This window comes from Triturus cristatus, chromosome 7 (assembly GCF_964204655.1).
Source record: "Triturus cristatus chromosome 7, aTriCri1.1, whole genome shotgun sequence".
NCBI classification, from domain to species: Eukaryota; Metazoa; Chordata; class Amphibia; order Caudata; family Salamandridae; genus Triturus; species Triturus cristatus.
In genome coordinates, this window is record NC_140590.1 from 1,372,189,041 (window position 1) to 1,372,211,327 (window position 22,287).

A 22,287-nucleotide genomic window follows, 5' to 3' on the forward strand; every position below is an offset into this window, starting at 1 on the left:
TTGCAAAGGAGGCTTTATGCCCCCTTTGCAGAATATGCTAAGTATAACTCAGCATAGCTGGAATATGAATTGGTGGGAATAGTCACTGCACATTCTCATTAGTAGACCTAGAAATGTGTCCCTGTAGCAGCTTTCCAGGTGTGTCATTGAGAATGATAGTGAATGTAAAAACAAATTAACTGTTCATTCAGGTGGAGATCTAAATCTTCACCTATAATTTTATTCTTATTGGTAAATAGGCCCCTATGTGTTTCCTGCATCACTGACTATTTTTACAAAACAGCTTCGAAAAGTAAACGTTCAAGGAACAACAAACAAATTACACGTTTTCATACTGTTGTAGCATTACTAGGCCCATGGAAATTGTTCTCTACGGTTTCTTACTCCTTTCTCCTTTCAATGTCTCACACCACTCTCTTGGTCCTCCGATGGATCTTGTTTAGTGGTGGGAGGGGTTGGATATAAAGGGCCCCAACAGTCATCCAATGAGGACCAGGCATTGGAAAATTGAACTATAAGCTCGAAATTAGACTCATGTAGATTATTCTCAAAACAATACTGTAAAGATAAAAGATAATCACTGCAAGCCCATATCTCCTGAAGGAACATCGATGAGCCAATATCATACACACTAAGAGTTCAGTCAAAGCTATACAAAATAATAACGTTATGTTATAGAGATTTATACAGCACACAGCTACTCCAAAGAGTGTCCCGTCGCTAAACAGACATAACAGCACCTGCAGCTAAGATCTATGCAGATTGTTGGAAGAACCAAGTCTTTAGTTTTTTCCTAAAGGTGGAGAGATCCCATGTAAATGTGTAGCTTCATAGGGAGTTTGCTTCATGTGACCGGGCCGCAATAAGAAGTGGATCTGCCACCCGTTCGAAGCCAAGAGGTTCTTGTAACTCTAGTCAAGTGTTCTGAAGAAGAGCGTTAAGTTCTGGCAGGGACAACGTCATGGATACTCTCCCTCAAATAGTCAGCCCCTGAGTCATGCGGGACTTTATGTACCAGAACCATGGCTTTAAACAATAGCCTCTTTTTTGGAAGCCAATGGAGGGCCTCCAGATGGGTGGGCATGTATGTACTCAGAGGGAGATTGTGAAGCAAACGGGCTGCCGAGTTCTGAACCACCTTAAGTCAACCTAGGAGACAGTCTGCAAGGCCTAAGTAGAGAGCATTTCCGTAATCCAATTTAGAGGTTATTAGCGCTTGGATTACCATTCTTTTGGAAGACTCTGACAAAAGGGGCAAGATGTATTCCAGCAGCTGAAGCGTCCAAAAGCAAGAACCTACCAGAGTGCATGGATTTGTGGTTGGAAGGAAAGGGCACTATCAAATTTGATGCTTAAGCTCCTTATTGAATCATGTTGAGGGCCAGAAAGCAGAGCGTCCTTCGGCCATAAAGACCTCCGTGGGTTAGGTGTTGTCAGAGTTGCATTTTAGCTGATTAATTGCCAACCACTGAAACACCTTAGAGAGGCAGTTTTCAAAAGCCTCCTCAGCACTCTTCTCCCCCTCTACAGGAGAAGAGAAGCTGGTTGTCATCTGCATAAGAAAGCACTTTAGCCCCAAAAGACTCCGCCAATACTGCCAATGGTGTAATATATACAATTAACAGGGTAGGGCTCAAAGCCGAGCCCTGTGGTAGACCAACCATCAGTCTGCGCGCTTTGGAAGAGAAAGGCGTCATCCAAACCTGGCATCTTCAGAACAGAAAAGAAGTAAGCCAGTTTAGAATAGTATTCTTAATCTCAATTGCCTGGAGACGATCGAGCAGCCTTCGATGAGGAACCGTATTGAAGGTTGCCAATAAGACCAGCATGATCAAGATGGCCTTGCCTCTTATGTCCAGGGGACCTCTTACATAATCTACAACTTCTAAAAGTGCAGTTTTCGTACTGACGTGAGGCCTAAAACCTGACTGCCTTTGGTGTTGGAGATAGTTCTCCTCCAGAAATTGTGACAATTTTGCACTTTTTCTAGTGGCCCGCAACCTTGCCAGATTGTAGAGAGGTGTTTAATACTCTGTTTGCAATTGGGTTAATAGCCTGGGCTACCTTAGCTAACATTGTGGGAGGGCATGGGTCAGAAGGGGAACCCAAATTCAAATCTTAATAGCAGCCAAGGATCCTCTAGAGGCAAAGAGCAGAAATTAGCGAAGATTGGACTCCCCTTGGTAGGAGTAGAAACCTTTATTGTCTTAGAGTAGATTATTACTCCTAGAATCACCACATCTGGTCAGACTACTCAGTCTATTGGTCAGTTCGTATAGGATGGGTATCAGGCAACATAAAGAAGACACAAATTGTAGAGAAATAGGTACTACAATTACACAGCCCACAAGTAATCCACGAGGTGAAACGTTGGAACAATGCTCTTTTAGCAAGAGCACAAGTTCCAAAGGACAGTTTCCCAGGCAACAGTTCTGAATTGTATCAGAAAATGTAGCAGAGTATCTTGGACAGTACCTGAGAACTCAAAAAAGAAAACAATGTTTCACATTATTAGTTATACTGAGTAATTCTGTCACGAGCGGTGGATTCAGCAAGTTAAGAAACTTCACATATGCAGTTTGGCCTACATCAAATCACGCTAATCCCACATGAAATACATAGAATGGTTAAACATACATTCATAAGAAATATAAAGATGTTGTGATTCTAGTATAACTCTGATGCACTTAGAATCATTTAGTATGGTGACAAATCTTACATGTCAGTATGATCCGTTTCTGCTTTTGAATTTATTGAAGTGTAAATATATTTTAAATTACATTTGAAAGATTTTTTCTAAATGCATAACATTAGTACATGTGTGAAATACATCCTGTGAAAGTTTCATGACAGCATCATTATTTGTTAATGCGTATCACCTACTTTTCTTTTGTCATTTCGGTTCCCACGTTTACACACATAAATGTATATTTGAGTAAATTCTTCATCATAATCAGATTTAAACATAATGTTTGAGAAATTCTCATTTATTATTCATTTATTATTCTTTCGTAAATAATAATTAATAATAATGATTATGGTAGATTCCATAATGTGAGAATTCATCATTTTGCACATTTCTACCACATTTTAAGGATATATAGTACATTGTTGATTAATAAATAACAGTCTATATTATTTATATGAATAATATCATCTAGACTACACCTTTTTCTGCATGTGTTTATGATGCAGTAACTAAGATTCTCTTGTTTTGTCATTGGTTTCGAAAATGTGTAGTTGGGCCAAGTTTAATAATTTTTCTCAAAAATGTAATTCATTTAGAAGTTTAAATGTGATTTCCTCTTCAACAATTCCCCCTTTCATGGTGAATCAAGCCATCACACTCTTATCTTCATCCCATTTACAATTCTGTTGTTCTTTTTAGTTTTAGTCTACACTTTTCTAGAGCGTTCATTTCATCATAATACCCGCATTGTCTATCTTCCAATTCTATCTCAGCTATTTTTCTACTCACCCCTCTTGTTTTTTTATTTGCTTTTATGCCTCTGTAGATTTTGATAGCAATAATTAGCATTAGTATCCAAGCAACGATTGTTAGTACTGGTTTTAAAATGTGTCCTACTAATTCACTTCTCAGGTTAGTAAACCATTTCCCATTGTGGAAAATCCCTTGCCAATTGATTCCCACAAACCAGCAGCTTTTAATCTGCTCAAATCCTTTTCCAGGTGTATAATGTTAGAGATGTACCCTTTCAGGTCCTTACAATGATCAGGGATATAGGTACAACACTGTTGAACCTTCAGCATTCAACAAACTCTGCCTTCTTTGGTGAGGATGTCATATGCAAGATGGTTTTGGAGCACCATAGATCTTATAGCAATCATTTCATTGTATATAGCTAGGAACCCTCCCGCAGTATCAGCTGACAATCTGTCAACTACAGTAGAGAGTTTTTACATTTTGTGAGAATTTAGTATTACCCCAACTGATGGGATCACTACACCGAATATGCCTCTTATGATTTCGGCAGTGCTACTACCTTGTTTTAGTTGAGTATGTTTCACCTCATTGGTTTAATCAGATTGTTCCACATGCTAACTTTTTGGAAAAGCTATTCCCATGTAGCACTATCCATACCATTTTAGGCAGCCTGTAATTGGCATTTCTCCCACAAATGTAGTAAACCCTTGGAAAGACAGGATCGACCCCTCCCAAAAATAATCCCCAACTGCCTACAATTTGAAAAGTGCGATCACATTCACTGGAACCAACAAAGCTATTACTGTTTTCAGTTTTATGCCGTAATATACATAGCTTCCCCTATGTTACCATTATAAAGCAATAGTAGCTTGTGTTCCTGTCTGTTTATGTTCAGGTTCTCTAAGAGCCCAAGGTGGAATTTCTGTATGATCTGCAACTTCACCCATAATGTCTCTACGTAGGTCCTCAATTGAATCTATGAATTCTTTTTCTACTTTATGTAAGAAGCTTGTTAGCTTGTGTCGGTGTGCATAGGCAATGTCTAAGCTTTAAATGGGTTAGAAATTCCCCCATCATTTCAGCTGTTTGATCATCGGGCACAGGATTAAAGTGCTTTAAAATAGGCACTTGAGAAAAAACTAGAGCATGGTTAGAATGCTATTATTGAAACTCTCCTTTGCAATATAACAACATAGTTAGTACACTGCAAGTAATTCCATAAGTAACACGTAAGTGATGGTAAGTCACTCCCACTGAAGCTGAAGTAGGTAACTGTAAGCACATATAACAATTTCGAGCATCCATAGTCTGTACATATTCATACAAAAGCTTAGTAAAAACATTTAATGAGAAATTGCTAGCAGACTGATCTCCATGTAAAGTTTTGTCAGCTAACATACTAAGTCTATTGTTATTATTCTCTACAGAGGATTTAGGAACAGAAGTTGGTTTAGCCTTTCCTAAATATACATGGTGATGCAAGTTCAGAATTTAAATGAAACGTGACAAGAATGTTAGAAAATGTAGCAAGTATACATGCACATACGCGTTCGCATTTCTGTGATTCTTGATTTGGATCTATTACTGCCATAGAATCAGACCTCACAGCTTTGTTACATTTTTAGATTAGATGTCAGTAGCCAAATGGATACAGTTCGTATTTACTTACGACGTACTTTATTGTTACAGTTCATGTATTATATAAATGCTTGTATTCTGGTCTTCGCTGTATTGATTTAATTTTTTTTGTTTTTGTTTGCAGAATTAAATTTGAGCACAACAGTCTCGCAAGACGGGTTATAGGAGCTTGGATAGTTAAGCAAAAAGGTGGGATACGCTTTTTCACAATCATTCAATGTCAAGTAAGTCCACTCCGGTGAGGTGTATTTGCAATTTGGTATCTTCGCTCTTTTGAACCTTCCCACTGACGGGCCCTCATCATCACTTTCGCTTTGTTCTGACTGACTAGAGGCTTCTGCAGTTGTTTGTGGTACTCGGCGTTCAGTTAAAATGTGTCTCAATCTATCTGTTCTCGTGAGCCAACTGTGTCTATTCACTACCTGTGTTACAGATGCACCGTTCCCTTTGTTTAGGTCAATATCTCGCCTAGTCAGCTCTTCTTCTCGTGACCCTTCTGTATCCACAAGAGCTGACTCTCTCGGACCCTCCTCAGGATCAGTGCTACGAGTCTCAGTTGCTGGAGCCCCCTCTACTGTTTGTCTAACCTGGGATGGCTGCCTCACTGTAACCACTGGCACATCCAAAACAGGCACTGTGTCTTCAAGGGGACACGGGACACGGCGAGTGTTGGCAGCGTGTACCCAATTTGGAAGACTATCACATTTGACAGCAGCTGTAGTTACCAGCATCCCTTGAAATGGGCCACACCAACGAGGTTCCAAACATGATTTGCATATGTGCTTCTTCACCAGGACCCAGTCACCAGGCCTGAGGTCATGGCACTGCGCCTGTTGAAGCGTGGTGGCAGCTTCCCCAACCTGCTGAGACACAGGACGTATCACGTCAGCCAGTCCTTTAAAGTAATCAAGCACCAAATCATCTGTTATACTGACCAATTGGTTGGAAGGAACTGCAGGCTGTCTCTTAGCCCTCCCTATAATTATTTCATTAGGGGACAGTCCCGTTCTTCTGTCTGGGGTACTTCTCAAACTCATCAACACAAGAGATAAAGCATCAGGCCATTTCAGAGACGATGAAGCACACACCTTTGCCAACCTTGACTTAAATATTCCTTTAACTTACTCCACTATGCCAGAGGTTTCTGGACGGTAAGCACAATGTAATTTCTGATCAATCTGTAATGCTGCACATAACATCTTCAGGACCTCATTATTGGAATGTGTCCCTCAGTCTGATTCCATAGAAGTCAGAAATCCAAAAGACGGTATGAGCTCCCTCAACAGCAAACTGCCATTCTTTTGTGTTGTATATGCTTCTACCCACCGTGAGAAAATGCATACAATTACAAGAATGTATCTCAAACCATTGCAAGGAGGCATCTCAATAAAATCAAGTTGCATCCAGTTAAATGGCCATCCAGATCTTCCTACATGGCTCACTGTAATTGGTGTTCTTTTATTCATATTTTGTTGTTGGCACACTATGCACCAATGACACAATGCATGTGCTACAGCTCTGAATCAAGGATTAAACCAGTTCTCATGAAAGAGAAGCATAATAGCATCTCTCACAACATGTGCAGGACCATGATAGTTCCGTGCCATGGGTGGCAGAAAACGATCCGGTAGTACTGGTCTCCCATCTGTGTTTACCCAAGACCTCATCTTCTTGTCTCTTTGTACAACCTGCTCTTACCCATCCCTCTCTTTCTACATATGATACTCCATCCTGCAATGCCTTCACTTCCTCCCAGGTCTCTCCAGTTGACAACAACAGTTTCAATCAGGGACATCAGATTTCTCTCCAAGGGGATCTCCATTGAACATGTAATAATTTAGAGCACAATAATGCCCAGTCTCATCTGCATAACAGTTGCCGACTGTGACATAATCATCGCCCTGCCAATAGGTGTCACATTTCATCACAGCAATTTCAGCAGGCTGCTGCAATGACAGCAGAAGGTTCCTCACATTTCCCCCATTATGAATGGGGGATCCTGACGAAGTCATGAACCCACGCTGTGACCACAACTGCCCAAAGTCATGTGCGACATCAAATCTGTACTATCAGTGAAAATAGTAACTCTCGATTTGTCAGAAAAATTACATGTTTGCGACAAAGCTACCAACTCGGTGACTTTGGCAGAGTATACACCCTGCAACTAAGATGCTTCAACCACACCTGCAACCATACTCACAGCATAAGCAGCTTTCAGATTTCCCTCTGCATCACACAAACAAGATCCGTCCACAAACAACACATGATCAGATTCAGGCAACGGAGTATCTAAGATATGCGGCCTTGGCTTGGTGCAGAATTCAGTCACATCCAGGCAATCATGATTTGCTTCATCAACCACAACCTCATTTCCAGGCAAAGGACTAAAAGTTGCAGGATTCAGACTTGTGCATCTCATCAAGGTTACGTTTTCTGCTCTCTAAATAACTTGTTCATATTTTGTGAAATGGCTGCTAGTGAGATGTTGCGTTTGAGTCTGAGTTAGCCATATCTCAAAAGAATGAGGCACACACACTCTCAACGGATATCCCATTTCTATGCTCTCACTCTGTTCCAAGCTAACACATATTGCAGCAACAGCTTTAAGGCATCCAGGTAAAGCGGCTGCTATAGGATCAAGAGTAGCTGAAAAGTATGCCACAGGTGTACGTGCAGTACCATGCATTTTAGATAGTACTGACAATGTGCAACATTGAAAACAGTGTGAAAGGTTTGTTGCAGTCGGGCATTCCCAAAGCTGGATCTCGAAAAGGACTCTTTAGCAGATCAATAAAAAAGTCCATGCATTCATCATCCCAAGGCACAGGATCTGACACATCCTTGTGTGTAAGCCAGTGAAGAGGCTTGGATGGTCAATGAGAATTTGGGACTCCATTGTCAACAATAGCCACCCTTTCCCAAAAACATGTAGACTTCCTTTTGTGTATTTGGTGGATTTATTTCCAGAATAGCAGTTATCCTGTCTTACAACACTTTTCTGTCTCCTTTCTCAATGTGATGTCCTAACTTTAAACATTTGCTTTGCAGAACAGCAATTTAGATGGTGACACTATGGCCCTAATTCCGATGAGAGTCGGAAAGCCTCATCGCGGTTTCAGTTTCGACCTCCGCATTATGATGCAGGCCGTCGAAAGTGAAATAGGCCGGTCATTCCAGCTGGATTCTGACGGGCTCAGAGTGCCCATCGGCCAGGTGGTGAACGGCACGTATCCCTATGGACGGTGTTTCCGCCATAGGAATTACAATGTTGGTTTCTGACAGGCTTTCCAAGTCCGGCTTTTCGACATGGAAAGCCTGACGGAATGTGACATTGAGGGGTGCTAACCTGGCCCCCTTCGCCTTGCGGCCTCCGGTTGTGGCCCGAGTGGGCACCTATGCTGCCCCCTGTTGATACCTGCACCTTGTGGCAGGCACCCTGAGGTGACTGCCACGCAATGCAGAGATTAACAGATTCTCCCATTTGTTTATGGGAACTTGTGCAACAGCCGGTTTAAGGCTGCAGCACAAGCTCCCATAGACAAAAGTGAGTAGGCAACTGCACCATGTGTGGTCGCATTGTAATCGCAGTGTCAGGACCGCCAACTGGAGGTCGGTCTTTCCGTAGACCACAAAGTTGTAGTGTGGATGTAAGTGTGCCCAATTAGCCCCTTTTTTCCATTCTCTGCAAATGATTCAGTAATGCAATGAGTGAGAAGTTGGACAGGTATATGCTGTCCACTGATTAAAGTGAACACCCTGTACCAGTCCAAACAACCCTTATGGGTATTTAAGAGGTAAAAGATAACCTTAGAAAGCTATCCAAGTGGTAGCTGTGGAAAGCAGCCTTCAGGCTTAGTCTTGAAGGAATGTTAAGCAGCTTGTTTTACCAGAGTGAAACCTTATAGTATTGGTTAAATGTAAGGAGAAACATACAGTAGTTATAAAATTATGTATGTATTGTTATAACACACTCTAAGTACGACACAGTACCTTCTACATGAGGGTACTCACAAAGCACACAATACTGTAGCACAGAAACAATCATGAGCAGCACTAATATGCAGTGGGTTCCAGGGGGAGACTAGACCATATACTAAAATAGTGGTATAAGAAGCAGGACTTGAGTCAAGACAGTGTCTAGAGGATGCAGAATCGTTGGGACCCCAAGGAACCACCCAAAGTGAGTGAGTAGGGACCCCACGGAAGACGGGTGCAGTGTGGGAGCACAACTGCATGCTACGTACAATTCTATGGGAGAGTCGCGGTTGAAGTTTTAAAGTTTAAGGACCCTTCTCAGTGGACTTTGAAGAAACCTCAGGAAGTTAGGCGGTTGGAGAGCCACCCCACTTGTGGAACTGTAGTACCAGAATAACCTATCCCAGAGAAGCTGTGTGCATAGGTCTTAAGTGGCGTCGGAAACCGTTGTCGATCTCTATGGGGGACTTCAAAGAAGAGCCACTGCTGGGGAGAAGAAAAGTGTCCGTTGGAATCTGAAGGTGGATTCTTAGTGAAGAGTATCTGAAAGCGGAGGGGACAGAGTCTGGGTCACTAAGGAGTGACCAGGCGCTCTGCAGACAAATGCCCACGTATGTCGGGTGCTTCAGGTGCGTTGAGGGGGTTTTTGACTTTGCAGCCACCAGGAGATGTCAAGGATAACCAGGAGCCGGATACGAGCTGTCCCAAAAAGGATGTTGAGTGCTGAGGGGTCGGTGTCTGGCTGGAGCACCAACAAGCCTTGGCAGCGGCAACCCATGAAGATGCTCAAGAAAGCTTCGGAACAGCAAGCTCCAGTGTACTCACTAAACACAGGGGATACAGGGCAGACCTGGAGCAACCAGGAGAGCCCAAGAAAAGCAAAGGTAACCCTCAAGAGAACCCACAGGCCAGAGGCCCAGGAGTCGCGAGGGACCTCAAGCAGTTTTACAAAGCGACAGCCTACGGAGCAGTCAGTGCGAGGAGGCCAAAGTTCTTTGGTGGAAATGGTGCCAGAGGTTGGGGCTACTCAGAGCCCAGTGCACTTGTTTTGGGAACGTCAACAAGCATAGGCACTTGCAAAAGTATACGGTGCACAGGGGTACGGGTATTGCAGGCCCCATGAGGGATTCTGAACTCAAACTTGGTGAGAGGGCATCTCGGACCTCGGGGCACAGGAAACCTACCTCCTGTGTTGCTGGAGCCTTCGGAGCGCATAGGAGCTCAGGAGCAGCAGACTGGTCGATCATGATGTGGTGCCTGTGGATGCAGGGGAGTGACTCCTTCACTCCATGGGAGATATCTTCAGTTGTCCTTGATGCTCCACAGGTCCTGCATGAATTCTGTATGGTGCATGTGCACAGACAATGCTTTGGACAGAGTGGGAGATGAAGCGGGGCCCAAACGAAGTCCAGCGAAGTCCAGAGTGTCCAGACAGTCAAAGTGCAGTGGTTTCTGGCTCAGAATCTTGACCATGTTGAATCTAGGGTCTTAAAGCCAGGTAAGCCCTTTGTACCCATGGGGGAGGGCTGGACAGATTCAGGAGACCCTCCCAGGGGAGGGTCTAGACAGTGGGGAGGTTACTCCCATGTCCTTTGTCCAGTTTCGCTCCAGAGCAGGACTGGTTTGAACTGGACTATGCACAGGGACACCAAATGTGCCTCTCATGCATACTTTCGGTCACTGGCAAGCGCACCCACCCAGGCCTAATACACTAAATCCTGTCTGGGAGGTGTTCACACCTCCCTGTGACAGGATGCCTATTGTTCTGCTTGCCCCTGCTCGAGCTTGGCTCAGCAGCAGGAGGGCAGAAATGTGTCTCTGGTCGGCAGCAACAATTTTGGGCTGCCTGGACTAGAAGGCTGATACCGGGAATACCAGGGACCTCACAAAGCTCTTTTCTGAGTGGTGGAATCATACCTCTCACACCAGTTACTGGTGTGGAGGTATGATTCCACAATTGTTTGACACCAAACACGATAGGGTTACTTTCAGCTGTTTTAGAGTTGGTCATCACGAGATCATGTAATGCCACTCGATATGTCGTAAATGGCTGCAGCACTAACAACCTGGGAGAATGGACTTCGTAGGCTGCAGGGATGTCCTGCTCATGCAATGGTACCCTCTCATATTGAACCAAGCACCCTGCCTTCAGGATTATTAATGCATGCTATAGGGGGTGACCTATAGGCTTTAAGTGTGTAGTGACCCTTAGATATAGTAAACCTATATCTTAAGTTTAAGTGGTGCATGCACCAACTTACACAGGCTGCTATAGCAGGCCTGTAGTTCCATTTTGCATGGCATAATACATGCTTCAGCCCATGGGAGGCCTCTGGGGTACCTATGCCCTGGGTACATGGGTACCATATACTAGGGACTGATAAGTGTACCCCAGTATCTAATATGGAGTGTACCTAAGTACATGACATAACAGGTTAGGGAGAAAGCAGAGAGAGTGGGGTCCTGATTAGCAGGATCCCAGTCAGACTAGTCAAAAACAGTGTAATATGAAACAAAAAGTGGAGGTAACCATACGAAGCAGATCCCACTTTCCTACACAATGGTATCACATATACAAGCTTCCTGTGTACCTGACGCTACCAACAGGTTGTCAATATACTGGACAAGGACAGAGTGATTTGGCATCACTAATTATTGCAGATTCTTTTTCATGATCGGGTTAAAAATTAAGGGGCTTTCCATGTGCCCTTGAGGAACTCAGCACCATGCCAAGACACGATTGCCAAACAGGAAAGCAAACAAAATTGACTGCCCTCGTGCAAACATTCCGCGTAGCGGAGTTTTTTCCTCACCTGACAACTAAAGTTGGCAAGTGCAATTGAGGAAAATCCAATGCCAGACCACTTCCCTGCACGATTTCTCAACGTGGGCAGTCGTAGATGGTCGCTACTACTCGTGTTCAGAAAACATGCGTTTACATTGAGGAAGCTGCCGAGCAGCAGTAAGAAGCAGCGCCCTCTTGCACTGCGCACAATGCTGTTCTTGCTGATTTTACACCAACAAACACCCAACGCTAACTTGCGCAAATGGCATTAGGTAAATCGCTCTGCCGCTCACAGAACTCCGCGTAGCTTGGCAGAGTTTTTTTGTCACTCTGTCCAAACCGGCTTGACACAAATCAATAACAGGAAACCATTCAGCTTCACTTGGAATTTGGAAAAGAATCATAGCTGGATTTGGTACAACAGGACAGCGTGGAATCACAATCTGATTAACCAGTACTGGATTATTCAATGCTTCCCATTGGGTTCTGCAGACCCATAATAGGAGAGTTGCATACACTGCCCATGATTTCTTTTCAAATTCCCTGCTCAATCAGTGATTCTAATAATGGAGTATGGAATTTGATTCCTTTTGGTGTGCAATATATTGAGCAGTTGATCTTGGACAGCAAGTCTTGCCCTAACAAATTTACCTGACTTTAATCACACACCACAAATTTATGTAAGTCATCAAAGGACCCAATTTGAACTGCTATGTTATTTTTACTGGGTAGACTTTAATCTATTAGAAACTCCCACGACTTACATTCTTTCTCCCGATAGAGGTAGGTTTAGAACTTCTGTTGTTCTCACAGTGGAATGGGTAGCACCAGTTTCAACAAGGAATGATATTGAGACCCATTTACCTTGCCATCGGCATAGGGACCAGTCTGGTCTACCTTTAAGGATGAGCCAAGTACGCATTTCTCGTACCCCCTCAGGTACCGTCATTGGGACTTGCCTGTCGAATCAATCTGGATCAGATATTGTTGGGCTACATTCTGATGTGAATCAGCTTGAGCAATTGTGTGAAATCCATTGTTCAAATTATATTTTTGAACCTGACCAATCATTTGTGGCATTGGGGCTTGGGGCATGTTTGGATATTGATTTCTCTGCCTAGAAGCTTGCTGTCTCTGTACTATGTTACCTCCTTGTAACTGTGCATTCCCAACCAGTGGAACCTGTACATTCACCTGATTAAGAGGATTAAATCGACATTCATGCTTCCAATGTCTATATCTGCCGCAAATATGACACAGGTTAGTTAGTTTTTCATCATATCAATTCAAACACCTCTACCTTGTGGTTGCTTACCCTGCTGCTTTCCTCCGCCTACTTCTTGCATTCCAGGATTCGACTAACAATCTCCCTGTACCATATTTGTGAAATCACCACCAGCACTATTGTCAACTTTCTCAGCAGCTTTCATTTGAGCCATCATCAGCTTCTCCTTCAGCTTCGTATGCTTGATATCAAGTTTGTGTCCGCAATACTTAGCATATCAGAGAATTTTGTCTATGGGCTGGCTTTGCCAGCAAATCAATTGCTGTTGGATCATGCTGCCTATTTCAGGTCTTAATCCATACACAAACTGGTAGACAAAGTTTCCTATACCCTACCCTGGCAGATGAACTATCCCACTGTATTGTTTAAATGCCTGCAACAACCATTCATAATAGGCATGCACTATTATCTTCAATTCCTGTGTTGTCCTGTCAATTTTCACCCAATCGATATCTTTTGGAAAGATTTTCCCTTTCAAATAGGTAATGTTTTGATTGTATTTTTTCATTACCTCAGGTGATGGTGCACAGGTATGTGGATGTCTAGCTGGTTCAGTTCCAGGCCAATCAATAGCAATTTTGCATTCTGCCTATAAATCACCTAGAACTACAATGACAAACAGAGTATCCAAATCCTTGACCAAAACCTTCACAAATCTCTCAACTTGATTTTCTCTCAATTTTGGGAAATCATTTGTAAAAGACAATGGGGCCTATTCCGATGGAGGTCGGCCCGCCACCGACAGGCTGTCGGTGGCGGTCCCACCACCATCTACAGGAGTGGATTCTGATCTCGCGGTCAGAGGCATTGGCCGGAGAGACCAACCGCTGCTTTTCTGATGAACTCAAGCAGCCAGTCGGTGCAGCGGACAGACAGTAAACCCTGCAATAGGGGCGGTGCCTGCTCAGGCACCGCCGTAGGGATTACAATGCCTGTTTCCCTCTGCCTCTTCATGGCAGTTGGACTGCCATTGAAATGGCAGACAGAAAGCGACTTTGGGGGCCCCTGTCCCCCCTAGGCCTCCGCTATGGGGCCTGGGGAGCCCGTCCCCCCTGGGCCTCCGCTATGGGGCCTGGGGGGGGCACATGTGGTGCCCCCCCCACACATCCATGTGCAGTGGTGGCTGGCACAAGGTGCATGGATGTGTAAAAGATGCCTTTTTCAATTGCAGCTAGTGCTGAAGCCCTTTTTCAGGCCATAGCACACGCTGCAGTTGGAAAAGGTATATTTCCAACAGCCGTGCTGGTGGTCGCATTGGAATACCGGGAGTGGAACTGCTCACTACAAGTCGGGCGGTTCCACTCCCACTGCAATGTAGGTCTGATGCTTGTCTCACTGACATCGTAACGAGCCCAAATATATCTGGTCTTGTCCATGGAACATGTACATACCCTCCCCCAGGAACCTCTCTCATAGGAAGCCTTTTTACTCCCTCGCCTCCATCATCTTCAATGACTGGGAACATGTGCATTGTGACTCTCTTTGCATCCTTCTTTTTAGCCCATCATCCTTCCTACCTTTCCAATTCTCCAAACTTCCTAAATGTGGTCAATAACTCTTTAATTTGCGATCTCATACCCAGAGGTCTCTTGTTTTCAATGTCTCTGTCTCTAAAACCTCATCTGTGTGATTTGTGCATGGTCTTTGAGCTTTGTATGTCCATCTTGTCCTTTTGGGCCAACTCAGACAGTTTTTCATGTGCATTTCAAGCACATCTGGTAATGTCCTTGGGCACGAATAGTAGTTTTTTGTCCTGATAAGTACATATCCTATAGGTACTTATAGTTCCCACAATCATTTCTTCTAGTTCTACCTTGAATGTTGCTAAATCCAAATCCTTGTCTTTACTAGTTTTTAAAGCAGCGGTTCCTTGTGTTCCTGCACTCTTATCGTAGAGAGAAGGAGCTATGTCTTTGATCCAATTGTCAAGTTCCCTAGGTGTAGGGCCTTACTGCCTTTCTGGGCTATTTCCAAGCGAATCTTCGCTTCAACCTTCTGTACCTGTAACAGGATTGGACGTTAAAAGGGACACATCAGAATCTGGCGATCCTAACTGAAGAGTTCTTCCTGTTATATTTTGGGATCCCCATTGCGGGGTTTCCATGCCATTTCCAAATCTCTCACCTGACGTGGTTTGTTGGGCCGAATCTATATTTGAACATCCATTTGTTCCACTAGGAATCGTTGCTGAAGTCTGAATTAATTGTTCTTGATTTATCTGTCCTGATCTTGGGTCTGTCGATGTAGGGACTGAGCCACTCATCCCAGTAGGGACGGCCAAAGTATGCATGTTTTGTCCCCTATTCCCAGACTGGTATAACAGAACTACAGGACCTATTTTTACTAGGACAGTCAAAGCATCAGGTGCATTTAGCACATCCTGATTATTCGTATCTGTCCTCCTGCAATATCATTTTCAGGTAGGAAAGGGTTGTGTGGATTCTGACTTATCGGCATGGCAGGTGCATTTGGAATTTTCCCACCATAAGAGTTTGCTATACTCAGGGGATGATCCTCATTATAGGGCGGTGGGCGATTTAACAATAATTAATTTAAGAATTCATCATCAATTTCACTCTCACTGTCATCAGTCTGTGTCAATGTCTGAGAATCCTCAAGCAGTTTTTTTCTTTTCCTTGCATTTCTTTCCTACTTCTTTCTCTGCGACTAATACAGGATACATACAAGTTCCCTCAACTATATCTGTTCTCCAAGCTTTCTGCTGTGCATCCCATCTAGGGTCAATGTATCAATTTAAAGTGTTTTGTATCTTCCCTGAAATGTTAGTATCTCTTTCTGATGAGCTATGTGTTCCCATTCACAAAGGGCTTCAAATTGCATAGGTCTCGGTGGGGGCTTAATCTCATAAAAATGTCTTCATAGATTTTCAAGTATCCGTATGTTAAATGTTCATTACTGTGGAAAAGCTAATATCCGTCTTTCTCACTATATATAATCCAATTCTCAAGCGATGTGCATGTGTGATGTCCTCTCTCTTGTGTCATGAATAAAGCTGGTTTACCCTCATTGGTATTGGTACCCCTTCCCTAGTGGGCACGGGTACATCTCCTTGCATCAATGTCTTTACATTTTTTTAAATCTTCATTTTTGACAACTTTTAATATTGTCTTTCACAAATAATCTACTGGACACCTCCAATATACACTTACTTGTTTAGTTTCAATCAACCAAGGCCAGTGCAACACTTCTATGATGTTGGCATTAAACTAACAAACCAATGTCAATGTGGCACTCTGTGATGTCACCTCACTCCTTGCGGACACTACCCCTTCTTTGCAACTCTCTATGCACGTTTTCTTCTTAAGCAAAACTCACAACAATGCAACCCCTTTCGGCTCCACAAAAGAAAGTATAGATTTCACTCACTCAAAAGATTCAATACACACACTAATCTATGCATATGTTTGCACAGGTGACATAGCCAAAGTGGGAACGCCTGACCCCATTTTGGTAGTACAGCACTAAGAAGAATACTGCACTTATTGAACAGACTGGTTTTCCTTTTTGTTTTTCCATGTTGAATGTACTCAATGGATTAAAATCCAGCACTGAAGAGGTCAGTCTGAGAACTGATTATGTTACAATAAGGTGGAATACTCACAATTTAAAACTGAAGAGCTATGCAGGAACATGAACAAAGTTGAACAGAGAGAGTCATTTTTGAAAGATTTTACGTTTTGTTAATATATGTCTATACACCATCCTTGATAAACCAACCCAGCACAGTCAATCATGTTCGTGTCCATCAAACTTTGGCACCCTGGACTGCCCCACACTTTCAACCATAAATTGTGGGCTGTTCTTCCCCGCTGTTATTTCGTGACAAAGAAATTGCCTATAAGGCTACTAGGGAAAATGGATACTCTCTTGCGAGGTTTCATAGGTTTTCATTGATTCTGATTCTAGTGTAAGGAGTGCGTCAATTGCTAAATTTTGTAATTACATTTTTGCACTTTTGTGAAAACTCCATGAATTTGTATGAATTGCTTGATGAGTCATTTTCTGCTCAAACCAGTCTCCCAAAAACATAAGGTGAAAATGCATAACGGAAAATGTTGCAAATTTCATGCAGTTTGAAAATGTTACAATCAACATTGAAATTTCGCAATGGCCTACTTCAGTCCTGCAGTATGGCTAGAATATAATGAGTTTAATGATATTCAAAATGTATAGAAGTGGATTTAGTAGTCCAAGCCATTCTAAATTACGTTCGGCTGAGAGCATTTGAATACTTTTGATGCCATTTTCATAATTGTTCACTCACTAAAGGGCTGATTACGATGCAGTCATTAAAGGCTCAGACCCTAGGTCGGAGCCTTTATGACCAAATCATATTATACTGGTCGGATTACTTTCCGATGGCTTCATTATGATGGAGGCGATCGGAAAGGAAACCGATCTATCATTCCGGCTGGCTTCTGACGGGTAGTCGGTATGCGGCCTGTAATCCTAAAGGAGGCTCTTTTCGCCCTTGGGATTACAATGTTGGGTTTCGGCAGCCTTTCCGTGCCGGCCTTTCCGACACAGAAAGGCTGTTCGGAACTGACATCTTGGGGCCCCCAGCAGGGCCCCATTTGGGTGCATGACCTCTGGTTGGTTGGTGCCCCTTTGTTGATCCCTGCCACCCGTGGCAGGCACCATGATGGGCCTGCCATGGGGTGCTTCGATGAACTGCACTTCCCATTTTACAATGGGAGCATGCATTCCGGCTGGTTTAAGGCTGGAATGCATGCTCCCATTGTAGAATGTAGGAATGGGACTGAACAGTGTTCTGTCGCATCCTAATTGGCCGGTCGGGACCCCTGACCAGGTGTAGGTTGGTCCCATGACCAAGAAGATGTCAGGCGGAGGCAACTCCCCTGACATCTTAATATGCCCCTAAATGTGTTTTTGATCTTAGAACACACTTTTGGACAATACTGCAGTGTAAATGTGTGGCACACAACTCCAGGACCGGACTGGGAACCCAAAGCAGCCCTGGCAGTTTCGTCGGACCAGTCCCCACCCCCGGAGGAAGGGGGAAAGCGTGAGGCAATGGTCCTTAACAAAAACATCCCCCAACACTGCTGCTTTTGTTACTGGGGGCCGATATAGCAGCATCGCTGCAAAACTGGCCCCAGCAACAAAACCGTCCCCACCCTTCAAGCCTCCTGGGCAAACACCCGATGCCCGCTACGGCCAATCCGGACCGGCACACCTCATACAATTAAAACAGAAAGATCCCCCAAAATGTACTGTGGTATGGACGGGGAAAAGGGGAAGGTGACATCTATCATTCTGAAACAGCAATGAACCTGTATAATCCAAACAGGTGATTATACATTTAATCCAGTTGTAAGTTGTGACAAGACCAATTAGTGAAAGTGATAATGTTCTATATTAGCCTTGTAACAAATATATATTTTTCTATGAAACTTGGTGGGAATTAACTTTCATAGCAAATGTTTTGCTGACGAATTTAAAGTATTTGTCATGATGGATTTGTTTGGATTAGTGCACAACCTTCAGGCATAGCAGTTGGAGTTTGGATGCAGAAAGTGTGCATTGGTGATGCCTGGTAGCCAGTAGCACTGTCTGCGCAGCGTACTGGGCTGGACCATGCTCAGATAGCTCTGGGTGCAAAGCAGGTCCTCTGGTTTAGAATTGTCCTGTTCCTTGTCGCAAGTGCTTACAGAGCAGAGCCAACGCCATGTCTAGCCAGCTGTTGCCACAGGCTTTAGCTATACCCTCTGTAATTTATCTTCTGGCCATCTGGCCCTGCTGGAGATAGCTTGGCGGTGTCCGTCATACTTATGCCCTTGGCATAGGGGAAGTCCTACACCCATTCCCTATTCTCTCGGAACACCACGGGCAATGACCAAGCAAACAGGCTCTAGGGTAAAGATGTAGCTGTCAACCAGCCCCTACTGTCAGGCTCCCTGAACCTGGAACCCACAGGGCATGACCTTTGCCCGTCCCTCAAGGTCTCAGTTTCCAGGAAATGGGCGTAATTGTATTGTTAGGGAATTCAAAAGTCAGCGAAAAATTCCCGGAATACTTCGGGCCTATGGGCCAGATGCATCAAGGCAAAAACCGGTCACAAATGGGCAGATTCACAGAATCTGCCCCTTTGCAACCGGTATTTTTGCATTTGGGATGCATCATCCCAAATGCAAAAATTGCAATTTAAGTAACCACAAAATTTGTGATTACTTAAATTGCGATTGCATTTAAGGAATTGCAGATTGCGATTCCTTAAATGCAATGCATTATGCAAATTGAAATTGCGATTTCACTATCAGAGGTCGCAAATTACCATCAAATGAAACTAGACGGTAACTTGTGAAAACTTTGAAAAATGCACTAAAGTGCATTTTTTAAAGTTACATGTTACACTGCAACATGTGGTCACATGGCAATTTCAGGGGTGCAACAGGGTGTCCTATTGCACCCTTGAAATTGCATGCGCAATTTGCGAGTACCTACTTGGTTCTTGCAAGTTGCGCATGCAATTTCCATTGATTCTTATGGGCCTCTAGGCCCATAGGAATGAATGAGTAGCAATTCCTTAATGCGACTCGCAATTTGCGAGTCACAATTAGTAATGTTTAGGAATCGCAAAAAATGTTGCTATTCCTACATGCATAGACAATTGTGATTCTTTAGTTGTGATTCTTTAAATATCGCAAATTAAAGAATCGCAATTGCCTATTTTGATGCATGTGCACCTATATTTTTTATGCAAAAGCAGTGCTACCCGATGTTTTACAATTTGAATCTCTTTAATTGATTCGGATGCCAAGCTATTTGCAAAATGGGCTGCACTCCATTTTTAAAGTAGCTCAATGTATTTGCTGTACTGAGGTTTGCAGGAATCACAAGTTGTTCCACGTAAGCCATAAACAGTTCATCTTGTCCTTTGTTTCATGTTCATTCTTGGACTTTTATTTCTGTATTATATTGTAAAAAGCAAACACACACGTTAAAATACAAAAAAAACAGCTGGGACGGGGAAGTTATTCACTCGTAAGTGACAGACAAAGGTTATTTGTGTGACGAGTTAAGAAAACTATTTCATTTACAAAGTAAAAATATCTGATTTTTGCAAACCTACACTTTATCACTCTTATTGTACTGAAACTAAGCCCTAGTGCTGGAAAATATGAGATATTTCAAAATATATTTATATATTCAGCACTTTTCTTCTTTTTTTAACAATGCTTTTCCATAAAAAACACTTCCCTAATTTCCATCTCCTGTAAAAATGAGCAACGACAATGTATCTTTTCCATATGGACAACACTAGAACACCAGGGTCAAAAACAGGAATTTTGAATGGCTTTATTGGGAAGCAGTTCATCAACAAGGATGGATTCATCACTAGTGCAGCTTTCCACAAAGTAAATGATGTGTTGGATGCAAAAGAGAAACGTCAGACCGCTGCCCCTTGGAAAATATCGTTCCTGCTGTTTCGACATGGGGACCCCTGGGAAAGAGACAAGACAGCGAGATTCACATGTGGTGGAAAGACGTGATGATTGGCTTTGATGTGTTCTGACAGTATGAAGAGAGACATGCCCTCTTTGTAAATTGGACTGCAGTTAAAATAACTGAGTAACCATGAATAAGCATTAGCTCAATTGGGACATCTGGACAGTATTTTCCCAATTTTGTTTTTGTCCTGTTCAGTGAGGGGAGCAGAACATTGGCAGAGAGCAAGGCGAGACATATGTTTTCATTAAGTTCGCAGCAGCAATTTATGGCTTCATAAAATATTCACCTGACAGATCTGAAGTGCATTTTTGACATGAGTTTGAGGACCCCGTTACTAGATGCCTAGAGTTTAGAGGGGGAGGAGCTGGGAGAGAATTCCAATCAGTATGTCGATCCCAGACTCCCGCATTTGAAGTTTTAGTCCCCAAACTAGGTTTTAAACATGCGGACCCAGAATTATCTGGTCCTTTTTTGCAAGTTATCCTCTAATCCTGGGACTTTTCTAGTCACCATCAATGAGCAGATGGTAGGTAGATCTAATGCAATGGCGAGTTATGTGGTGGTGGGGGGGGGGTTGTCAGGAGGATGTGGCTGGACAGGAGGCGATCTAGTGTGACGGGTAGGTGAGGAAGTATTGAATGCCCATACATTAAATTGCTAAGGAGTCCAGCGGAGCCCCGCCTACTGAAAGGGAGGAGGAGACCAGTGAGTGAATTGGCTCAAGCTGCAACACACCATAAAGCATGGGGTATCCCTTTCCTGTCTGGAGTAACTCCTATCCTACTTAGATGCTCAGTCAAAAGTTAATGAAGAAAAAGGAATCTTTTTAATTTTTTTAGTAAGACCCACACCCACTCTAGTAGTGGAATGCTTCATCATCAGGTCTCATCCTGGCCCTTAAATGCCAGGTTGGGCTGAAACATATTCCAGGGAGCACTGTGGATATTTTTGTGATTGGCGCATCTAGAAAAAAGTCAATAAAAATACCTAACTCAGCCCTAGGTATCCCTTTATTGGTAGTCTGGGTGGATATAGATGAAAATGTATCTTAATGGGCTTTTAGAATATAATGGTTCTATGACCCTAACATGACAGTCAAAATGTTTATGCTCCTATTCTATGGCCCCTCTAGTCCAGGGCTTTCGTCAGAATTGTTCAGTGTAAATTGTCCTGGTATTACAGTAGTTGTAGCAATTTCTCAAAAACAGAAGCGCATGTAGGTGGGCCTAGCCTCACATGTTGAACATGGAGACCCCCCTGTGGGTTTCAGTTCTCGGAATCTAAGCGGAGCAAAGATATCTTTATTTAACTGCACAGCGCGAGGTTATGTCCTGCTCAACGCCTATTGACCAAGCTTATCTGACCTTTTGTATGTGGTTTCTTCCATCAAGCCATCTAGCCGGTTTGGTGTAAAGCTGTAGTTTCTGCAGAAGCGGAGAACACTGTGTAAGTGTGACGTGGTTTTCAACAGAAGCAAGTTACCAGCTATATGACCTGTAAGTGTGATCTCGGCAGAAGCGTACACATGTGCGTCAGTATGTACTAAGATAGGATGTACACCTGGTATTTCTTCCTATGTATTCGTTCAAGCTTAAAGGTGTAAGAAACCCCAGCACTTCTGAGGAAGTGGCTCTTATGTGATTGGTGCATTTTGGCCGGTCTCTC

General features: G+C 43.3%; 1 protein-coding gene across 6 annotated transcripts in view; it reads left to right on the top strand.

Annotated features, from left to right (window-relative positions):
- Positions 1–22,287, top strand: part of ASIP (agouti signaling protein) — a 1,080,532-nt gene that overhangs the window by 428,884 nt on the left and 629,361 nt on the right. For 3 of the 6 annotated variants that reach the window (XM_085619088.1, XM_085619084.1, XM_085619090.1), the window contains exon 2: positions 5,208–5,307. The gene's annotated coding sequence lies outside the window, so the exon portion shown is untranslated. The remainder of the gene's footprint in view (positions 1–5,207; positions 5,308–22,287) is intronic. The other 3 variants (XM_085619089.1, XM_085619085.1, XM_085619091.1) reach the window with 1 other exon arrangement.